Below are 10,293 nucleotides of genomic sequence, written 5' to 3'. Positions count from 1 at the left end.
TCACACTAGAGAGTCCTGGAAAGAGAAGAAGAACCTGTCAATCAAAATCCTAAAAGAAACCAGGCTTACTGGTCAGACAGCGTCTGGTAGGGCCCCTAAGACCGTGCTCCCTTGGGTCTGGACTTCAACTCACTACTGTGTTAGAAAAGTCAACCGTTAAAATGAGATGGGGAGCATTCACCCAAAGACAGAAGGCTAGGAAGGGAGGAGAAAAGGACACAGAAAACAGGGAAGTCGTGGACTAAGGGAGGGCATATTAAGGGGACTGGAATGAATGAATGGCATCAAAATATGTATGAATTGCAGAGTGTTAAAGTATGATCTGCTCTGTAAACCTTAATTCACAATAAAAACTTCATTAAAAAAAGAGTTGTAGTTGAGTTTTGCACAAGACACATTGTTTCTTATGTCAATAAAAAGGTAAACATTATTATATCTTAAAATCTAAAAAATTCCATTCCATACAAACATATTGCATTGACCCAGAACTTTCATAGCAGTAGAAAAATGCAGGCAAGAGAATGAAAAATAAAGTGCAAATGAAATAACTATAGCTCTAAGCAACAATATGGAAGAATCTCACAAGCAACATATGGTAACAAAGGACGGATGGTATGCTTCTTTTATATAAAGTGCAAAAACAGGCAAAATTAAGGAGTTAGAAGTCAGGATACTGGCTATGTGTGGGGAATCCAGGAGGGTTCTATTTCTTGTTTTGGGTGCTGGTAAAACGATCTGATCAATTTCTTATAAAATCATAGCAGTACACTTTTTTATTGCATATAACATTAGAATATTTTAAAAAATACACACCTAAATACACCAAAGATATGTGATCATGAATGTATCAGAGATAAAAAACATCCAGATCACTACTGTGGTTGGCAGATTAATGACCTCCTAAAGACTGTTCTGGGAAGCCATGGTGGTGCAGTTGGTATTGTATTCATCTGCATTTCACTCTAGGTTGCTAACTGGAAAGCCAGCAGCTAAAAGACCCACCCACTCACTGCTCTAAAGGAGAACGATGGGGCTTTCTGCTTCTATCAAGATTTATAGCCTCACAAACCCTAGGGATCAGTTTTACTCTGCCCTTTGGGGTGGATATGAGTCAGAATTAACTCGATGGCAGTTGGTAAAACATTATTCATGTTCTAATTCCCGATTGTGAATATTATGTTACATGGCTAAGGGGAATTACAGTTGAAGATGAAATTAAGTCTGCTGATCAGCTGACTGTGAGATAATGAGATTATTCTGGACTATTCTAGTGGGCCTATTGTACAGACTAGGGTCCTTTTAAATGAAAGAGGCAGAAGAGGCACAGCCTTAGATTCAGCCAGCCATTGGACGCTTTGAAAAGTGGAAGAGGCCACGAGTCAAGAAATGTGAGTGGCTTCTAGAAGGTGGAAAAAGTAAGTACATGGGTTCTCCTTAGAACCCCTTGGAAGGGGCACAACCCTGATGACACCTCGATTAGAGTACAATTTAGCTCTCAGTTCTAGCTAACATGCAACTAAGCTGTCAAGAAATTAGCTAAATTTTAACCTATTTCTGACCTGTAGCGTCTAGAACTGTAAGATATTAAATCTGTGTTGTTTTAAGCCACTCAGGGACATGGGTCCATCTATGGAAAATATTGGGAAAGGCCTTCCTATATCCCAGGCTTTTGAGATAGAGCATTTGCCAGCCAAAGTCCTCAAGCGAGAAGGCCAGTTCCACCTGTGGCCTTTCAAGCAGCCTGCCCAGCTGGTGGAATTAAGAACTCCCTCTCAGCTCAGCTTTCTCTAGAAGGCATTGGCTTCTGCGGCCAACATCCGAGTGTCCCAGTCAGTTCTTGGGGCTCTCACAGAATTCACGAAGCAGTAGATCTGCGCCAAGGACACTTTCAATAAATACACACAGTGGGACTAAAGGAAGGTGCTTGGAGCTGGCAGGCAGAGACCTTCAGAGACCCCAAAGGAATGAAATGGGGTTCAGGGCAGTCTTTCGTGGGCCCCGTGAGACAAGCACAGATTTCCTGCTGACAGAGATAGTGAAAACCTGAGTCTAAGCCACAGCAGTCCTCTTGGTGAAGTTCTGGGGGTTTCTGTATGGAAAATTTCTCTTTTTGCATTCACACAGCACCTAGCAACACCACGGCCCGAGTACAGGCCAGACTGGGCTTGTAAGCTTGGGCACACCTGGGCTACGTGGTATTCTCCTGGTGCCGAGTCTACCAGCCTGCTAGGAGGAAAGGGGGTTACGCAATCAAGTCATCAGGGACTGAGATGACTCAGTTCCACTTGTTTAAGAATGGATAGAGGGCAAACCTGTTATTCTCTCTCGAGTCTGCTTCTTTCTCCCTAGCCAGAAGCTTATCTTCCAGCTGTAGGAGCCAGGTTTTCATGTCATTCTTTTCTCTCTCCAGCACAGTTTCTACCTTCTGTTATCGGTACAGCATCTTCTAATTTCTGCTGTCCTGTCCTAGTGGTCCCTACCCCATGCTCACCTTCCAAGACACAGAGGCTCCTAGAGGGGCAGCTTGTGTCCAGCCATGTCCAGTAAGGGCTGCTCTGTGGCTTTGGACTCCTGCTGCTCAGATGATCTTTGCTTCTGACCAGCAAGGCTGCTAGCCAAAGGTACGGGTTTCTCCAGGAACATGGGCCTTGCCCCTCTAGGGGATAGCATAGATCACCCATGTCTCTAAAGGAGCAGGAGCCACCTCTATATCATTCACCAAGATGGGATGGCCCTGATAGTGAGCTATGCAGAGGGTCCTCTGGGCTGTGGGGCTGCTCTCGGGACCGGGCTCTGGACAGGATCTGCAGTGAGATGCCTCCCTGGCATACGCAGGAACTCAGCCTCTCCACGTTCTGACCCTGCTGGTCCCGTCTCCTTTCTGACTTCTGTGGACCTCAACAGGCCTGGAGGCAGTTGCCTTTCCCTCCTTCAAGAAGGCTTTCAGCCCCTCTGCCTCCAGGGAAAGCCCTTTTAATTGCTTCCTATATGTGGTATCTAACTTTTCAAGTGCAAACACTTTGCAAATTTTAGCTTGCTCTTTACTCATCAGCCCTCCCTGCCACCCTCCACCCTCCACCCCCCACCCAACTTGCGTTGCTGCTTCTTGCACTGGGCTAGCATCTCCTTCTGCCTCTCTTCTCTATCCCTTGTCCAAGTCCAGCTGGGCTCCCATGTCTGTCACTAGCTGCAGTTGCCTCTGAAGCATCTTTTTCTTTTTACAGTCCCATTGCTGTAACAAGTGCGCTGCTTCCATCCACAGGAGTTTCTGGCTCAGTTCAGCCTTTGCCCCCTTTCTACAGAAACTTTCACATGGACCTGGCTCAGAAACACGAATGTCACATGTATCACAGGGTTAGAAAGGCCTGCCCAAGCGCACGTTCTAAGTGCACAACTCCTCGCTACTCGTGCCAGCTGTGCTCAGAGAGTGCATGCACAGGATCTAGTTGATAATGCAGCAGACACGACTTGTCAAATGGGACTAAATTTACATTTAGACGGATTAAAATGGAATAAAATCAAAGCTCAGATTCTTGGTCACATCAGTCACTTTCAGTGACCCCATGTGGCCAGTGGCTCCTGTAATGGGCAGGCAAACACAAGATATGTCTATCACTACAGAAAGCTGTATTGGGCAGTACTGGCCTAAAGTTTAGTGAAAAAAAAAAAAGTACCTTTAGTCGAAATTACTCTAAAAAGTATTTTAAACATCTAGGAAAGAGGCCTTTAGAAGCCCCAGGAAAATAACACTGAGGTGGAGTGAGGCCCAGCTGAGAGCAGTCAGCCTGGGAGAACAAGAGTAACTCAGCTCATCAGAGTCATGCAATATGGCTCGACTCACAATCATGACATGGGGTGGGAATGGGGGTGGGAGCAGCCTTCCAGCCAGTTAAGGAAACTCCTGGGACCAGACATGTCCCTTTGCTGCTTCTTAGAGCCTGAAAGGGCTTGGGAATAGTGGCAATGGTCTATAAGTTGTTCTGGACAGTAGCCCGCCCTTTACCAGACAGTTCACAGGTTCAGATACTATGAAGCAAAATTCTCAGGAGGAAGCTCTGGATCATCCTAGCGGGCAGTATGTGTTATTGCAACGCCCAGGTCTGAGGCCACTGTGTGGTCATCTTTTGGGGAACAGAAAGGCAGGGTACAGAAGAGGGTACAATTCAGTAGTCCAGGATTTTCTTTACCGCCCATACTTAAGCTGCCTCAATTTCCTTGCACCATGACAGAAAGGCAGACTGGCTCTGGGATCATCAACCTCCCCAGGTCACAGGACACGGGAGATGGCTTGATCCACTGTGGTCATCGTAGTGCCACTTCTAACCCGAGCCATGTTCCCAGCTAAGAATGCTTCCCAAGGAGGCTTTGCAGGTCTGGTCAGCAGGGCTCTAGCCCGCTTGGTGTCCAAGTTGGCGAGGGCCAAGATTCTCTGTGGGAGAGTGAGGTCATGATAAATAGGCATGGGCTGGCAGCAACCAGTTATCATTCCACTAAGTGAAACCTACTTGATACGCTCAGTTTTCCAAAGAAATCTTTCATTGCTTTTCTTTGTGATGACACAGCAACTCGCTGCCATGAAACCGATTCTAACTCCTATGCTCTGCAGGATGGAGCAAACTGCTGCCGAGGCTCTCAGATGGTCCCTCTTCTTGGAGGAGCAAGTCTGTTTTTCTCTCACAAAGCAGTTGGGAGGTTGGAATCACCAATCTTGTAGTTAGCAGCCTGATGCTAACCCAAAGCCCCAGCAGGGCTCCTTTCGCTTAGGACAGCTTTGAAAAGCTACCTTCGCAGATAACTGGCCTCCCTATTGCAAAGGAGCTTTTAGCCTTTTTCTCCATTTGCCCACATACTACCGCGTGCACTGGAAAATTAGAACATGACATTAAATAAGGAAGATGCTTTGCTACTTTGTTCCTTTGCTACAGAGAAGTCTGAGGCAGAAAATAAATATGAATGTGTTAAAAGTAGTCTACATACTAAATTACTTCATAACTTAAGTTTTAATATATATATTTCTAATTTAAGTTAAAACAACTCATACAAAGCCCTATTTTTTCCTACCTTCCTCTCTGTGGCCAGAGAAAAACTACCCACTTAGCATGCACTGCAGTTGAGTCATTTCCTGAATTAAATATCTAATGTGGGTTTTTGGGAAGAACTTCAGACTGAAGGAGGACCCAGAAGAAAACAGGGCAGCAGACCTGATTTGTGGTAGTCCGTGCTGGTGTCTCAGGCGTAGCTTCTCGTCTGGCCACTGAGCTAAGGTGGCCAACTCCTTGGGGCAATGTGGGCCCCCACTCCTTATCTCCCACAGCTGCCCCTGCAGGCTGCAAAGGGCATCCTGAGACTGTGCATGGAGCGCCTCTCTAGCATGCTGACTTCACTTTTGAACATAAGCTCCATTTCCCTTTTCTCCTTCTCAAAGTTTTTCTTCATTAGTTCAATTTCCTGCTTGTAGTTTACCTGGAAAGAGAAACATTAGCCCCTGACAATATGACATGGAAACAGCAAGGTTGTCGGGCATGCCAAGGAGCTGAGGCCTGCAGAAGTCAGGGATGAAAAGGCAGCGGTGACATCCCCAAGACTCAGTGCTCAAGATGTAGGCACAGCCTTGTCTGGACCAGTTGGATAACCTCCCGTGGGAGAAGATATTGTCTGGCCGTTGGCTGGCAAGCTCCGTTTAGGTAAGTAACTTGCACCCAGGAGCTCAGAGGTCCCGGTGGAAACAGGGTGGCTGGCTCTCTGAGTCCTGAAAGTAGAAAGAACGCGGCACATGGCAACTGTGTGCGGACATTCTCTTAGTCACCATCTAAGGAGAGGCAGGAGCTAACTTCATCTGAGAAGACCTTGTCAGCCAGGGTAATCCTGGCTGAGAAACTATGCAGCATCCCACGAGAGGCAAAGCCAAGGATAAGTTATGCTAAGAATGAGGTAGGTGGTGTGAATTCCCACACAGCAGTTGGCAGGGCTGCACTCAGCATGCCAGCCCCCAGCGACTTTGGGCCAGGCACTGACAGTCATTTCTCTTGTATTTCCCTCAAACTGTCTTCTTAGTGCCCCCGCTCACCAACCAGAGAAATCCAAGGCAGCTGCCTGGAGAAGGGTCAGCACTAAGCACGGCTCTCTGTGCACAAAAGGAAGCCCCAGGCTCCCCCTCGGGCACCCCTCACACCTACCTTCATCTCCAGCTGGCTCTTGACATCTTGGTAACGTTCTTTCACCTGCTCCATCATGAGTTCCGTTTCGAGGCTCACTGGAGTAGGAGCTGTAACGCATGTGAAAAAGCCTGCGAAGAAGAGGAAATCTCAGCTTAGCTCAGTGAGGACATTACAGGTTTCTTACAGCTTTCCTATTCCCAAGGGACAACAAAGCACAGATTCTACATGTGCTTTTTCAAGGGAAAGGCAGTGATGGTGGAGTCCTGCCGCACTGGCGTACAACAGCACGCATCACTGGTGATCTGCTATGTTGTATCCATGTAGAATAAAGGATCTCAAACTTATTTGGTCAGCTGTCCAATTTTCAGAAAAATAGTTACCCAGCAACCCTCTGGCAATTAACTTTTATACAATAGCCCATCCCTAATCCAGGATAGGGTGTAGGTTATTTGCTTTGGCAGCTCCCACGGATTATTCCAGTGCCCCCCAGGGGGCAGCATTGCCCACGTTAGGAAACACTCATTTAGAACCATTTCACACTTTCACCAGAACAGATTGCTCAGGAGGCTCCTGCAGCCCATCACACCCTTCAAGTTCCTACAAAGTGGCAGTGATATCGTGTGAAGGGACTTCAAAAAACCTCCAGAACACGGAAGAAAAAGATAATGGAATTGTCCATGAATGTAAGGCCCCCTTGTACTTCACTTCAAGTTTATTCCCTGGTGATGCCAGGATCATAGAGGAGGTGGGGAGATGGAAGAAGTGGGGTGACCTGGTGACACATGCCTCTGGGCAGTGTGATGCCTGGGAATGAGCCTCACTGTGTATGAAGGTGGCCAGACACACCTCATGGCCTGTTTATTAGCTAAAGACTTCAAATTGGCCTCCTCCTCCTCACACAAATAATGCTGGGTTTCAGGATATGTAGGAGCTCTGGTGGCATGGTGTTTATGCATTGGACTGTGATCTGAAATGTCAGCAGTTTGAAACCACCATCAAGAGTTACAGTCTCAGAAACCCACAGGGGCAGGTCTCCCATGTCCTATAGGGTCATTATGAGTTGGCATCAACTTGATGGCAGTAAGTCTGTGTGTTGCTCGATAAACTGGTCAGATGATTGCTGAAGCCAAAATGGGTGCATAAGCAAATGTGGTTGAAAAAAGCTGATGGTGCCTGGTTATTAATAGCATATGGGGTCTTAGATGCTTTGCAATTAAATAAGTGCCCAACTAGCAGGTAAGAAACAGCCCACAAGGAAGCACACCAGCCTGTGTGATCATGAGGTGTTGAGGAGAAATGGTATCAGAAGTTCAAAAGATAAGCAACCAAATTGATGTGAAGGGGCATGGATGTAGTAGAGACCCAGAAATCACAGCCCCTCTGGTAGTTGGACAGTCACGCTCAGAAGGGACACAGGAAGGGATGATAAATCCAGGGTGTGGTATAGCACTGATGAACTACATAATTATCCTCTAGTTCCTTAATATTCCCTCCCCTTTTGATTATGGTTTTTATTTGTTTTGCCTCTTTAATCATATCAGATTTGATGTAGGTTCATCGTATATTTAATATCATTTGATACATGAAAGCTAAGATAGATAACCCTTCAGAAACAATAAATGGAGTAACGGTTCCCTGAGGGTACGGGAAGGGGGGAGGAGATAACAGGGAGCTGAGAGCACTGATGACTGAATAACCCCACTCAATGGGATCGAACAACAGAATTGTATGTGAGTGGATATATTGGATGTGCAAGATATGGAAAAAAATAAAGTAAGGTTTCCTGGGGCGGGGTATGGTGGGCAAAGGAGGGAATAAATGGGGAGCAGATATCAAGGAGTTCAAGAAAAAGAAAATGTTTTGAAACGGATTGTGGTAGCAACTGTACAACACTGTTTGATGTGATTTAACTATGGAATGTTATACTTGTAAGATGTCCCAACAAAATGATTTTAAAATACAATAATAATAATAATAATAAATAAAGCAGTCAGGCACATTCCATACGTGTGGAATGAGGAATGGTGCTTGAGAGCACTGCAAGGACTTGCTTTCCGACCTGAATCACCACTCCGCACACCAGGCACACAAGGCACATCTTTGAACTACGTGTGTTGCTAGGGCTTGGAAGAGAGCTGGTCTGAGACTCAGAATTGCATTTATGCCATGACTCAGTCTTCATTTTGCAGTGTCAAGGATGGGACGTGGCAAAGTCATCCTCTACTCTCATTGTCACCCTGAAAATGGTGACAAACTTTGACATAAGGGACAAGACAAAAACCTGAATGAGAACCTCTGGAAAGAATTACTTTGCCTTGGAAACTGAGAACTGTCAACTTGCGCAGTCACCTGGGCTGACAGGAGGTCCGTGAGGCTGGACAGTCCACATCACTAGGCTTACTGCAACCCAGCTTCTTACTATTCTCTCAGCAGCAGACAAACATCGGAAGGGTCAACTGAGCCTTGGTGCTGCTTCTAAAATGGTTTCCATCAGAGGGATGGGAGGACAGTACATAAAAAGGCCACATTGTGAAACTGCTAGGTTTCATTAGCGATGGCATGAAGCCTAGGTCTGTGATCTGGTGCCGCAGTCCCCAGTCTCGAGCAGACCCAAGACTTCAGGGCCCTGTCTCCCAGGTTTTGGGTCAGTGGTTCGTGCTGAGGGCCGTAAATTCTGTGTAGTTGAGGGGACACAGTGTCCATTTCCCTGGGGATGGCTGACCTGTCTGTTGTGTGGAAGAATACGTAGGATGCCTTAAATGGATGTCACAGCACCCTTGGCATCTCTGGATGTGGTGCAGCTGGCTGTGTCAGGCTCCATCCCACATTTCCCAAATGAGTCTAATGGCCTTTGACTGTTGACTCACAGGATTTCAAGACACCAATCTGCCATTTGCAGGTGAGCAGGTTATGTTGGGGTCCAAAGACGCTGTACCCACATTCAGAGAAAACTTAAGGTTCCCAGGTTGGCTCTTTTAGCTATAATTCATTTACATTTTATTAAATAAATAGCTTTAGAGCACTACAAAACTGGGAGGGAGGAGGATGCAAAATGCTCGACTGCCAAAGATCCACAGGTCAGTGTCCACAGATCTCCCTGGGGTGAGGGAATGGCCTGTCAGTGTCCACAGATCTCCCTGGGGTGAGGGAGTGGCCTGTCAGTGTCCACAGATCTCCCTGGGGTGAGGGAGTGGCCAAAACGTAGCACACAAAACCACTGTGTATCAGAGCTTTGGCAGCAGGGCTGAGAGACTTGCCACGGTGTCTGCTGATGCACAGTTGGGGGCACTGATCCAAGAACCAACCCCTGGCTATACAGGACTATGACAAAACTCTAGGGCAGCTGTGTTACCTCCTTGTTCTTGTCTTTTGAAGGAGCTGAGATTAATCAAACACAGTCTACACTGTAGGTGGAATTTGTCATAAACCTCAGCACTAAGAGGATCCTGAAGCCAGAGATATCTACTTTTAAGCAGATATGCACGCCTATGCACACAGGTCCCAACTGCTTCCAGTGCTTGACCTGTGTCCTGCGCAGGCGCCGCTGGCACAGGTCTATTCTGACGAATTCTGACACTCAAGGGGACAAATCTCAAGCTCTCTCTGAATATCAGGGAGTCATTAATATGTTTTAGATATAATTTATCTCTTTTATTAAAAGAGTTTTCACATCAACCAGCTTACAGCTCAGAGGACAATCTGTATAGAGACTGGTCTGTGACCTGGGCAAAGGAAATATAGCTCCTTTATTTACTGTCACATACCCTCACTCTCTCTGTCTCTAGCCTATGCTGAAACCTCACCACCAAGTCCCTTCATCTTAATCACAACTCTGGAGGTGGCTTTGGAACATCTACGAGTGATGGACATGCCTCTGATGAGGTCATTGTGAGATCACATAACTGCTGCCATTTCATTACAGTTGATAAAGCCCCCATCCCCTTCCATAAATTCCCAGCTACAAGGAACTCAGCCGGGTGGTGCCAGTGTGTCTGGGGCAGGTGTTTGTGCCTCAATATACCCTATGATGCTTGGAAGTGGCCCATGACACAAACTACGGGTAGGTCTGAGAGATAGCCCAGTTTGCTGGAACAAGGACTCCACCCTTTCCCCAAGAAGATCCTCTACCTTCGGA

Source organism: Tenrec ecaudatus, unplaced genomic scaffold (assembly GCF_050624435.1).
Source record: "Tenrec ecaudatus isolate mTenEca1 unplaced genomic scaffold, mTenEca1.hap1 Scaffold_419, whole genome shotgun sequence".
Taxonomy (NCBI): Eukaryota; Metazoa; Chordata; class Mammalia; order Afrosoricida; family Tenrecidae; genus Tenrec; species Tenrec ecaudatus.
Note: the sequence above shows the minus strand (reverse complement) of the source record.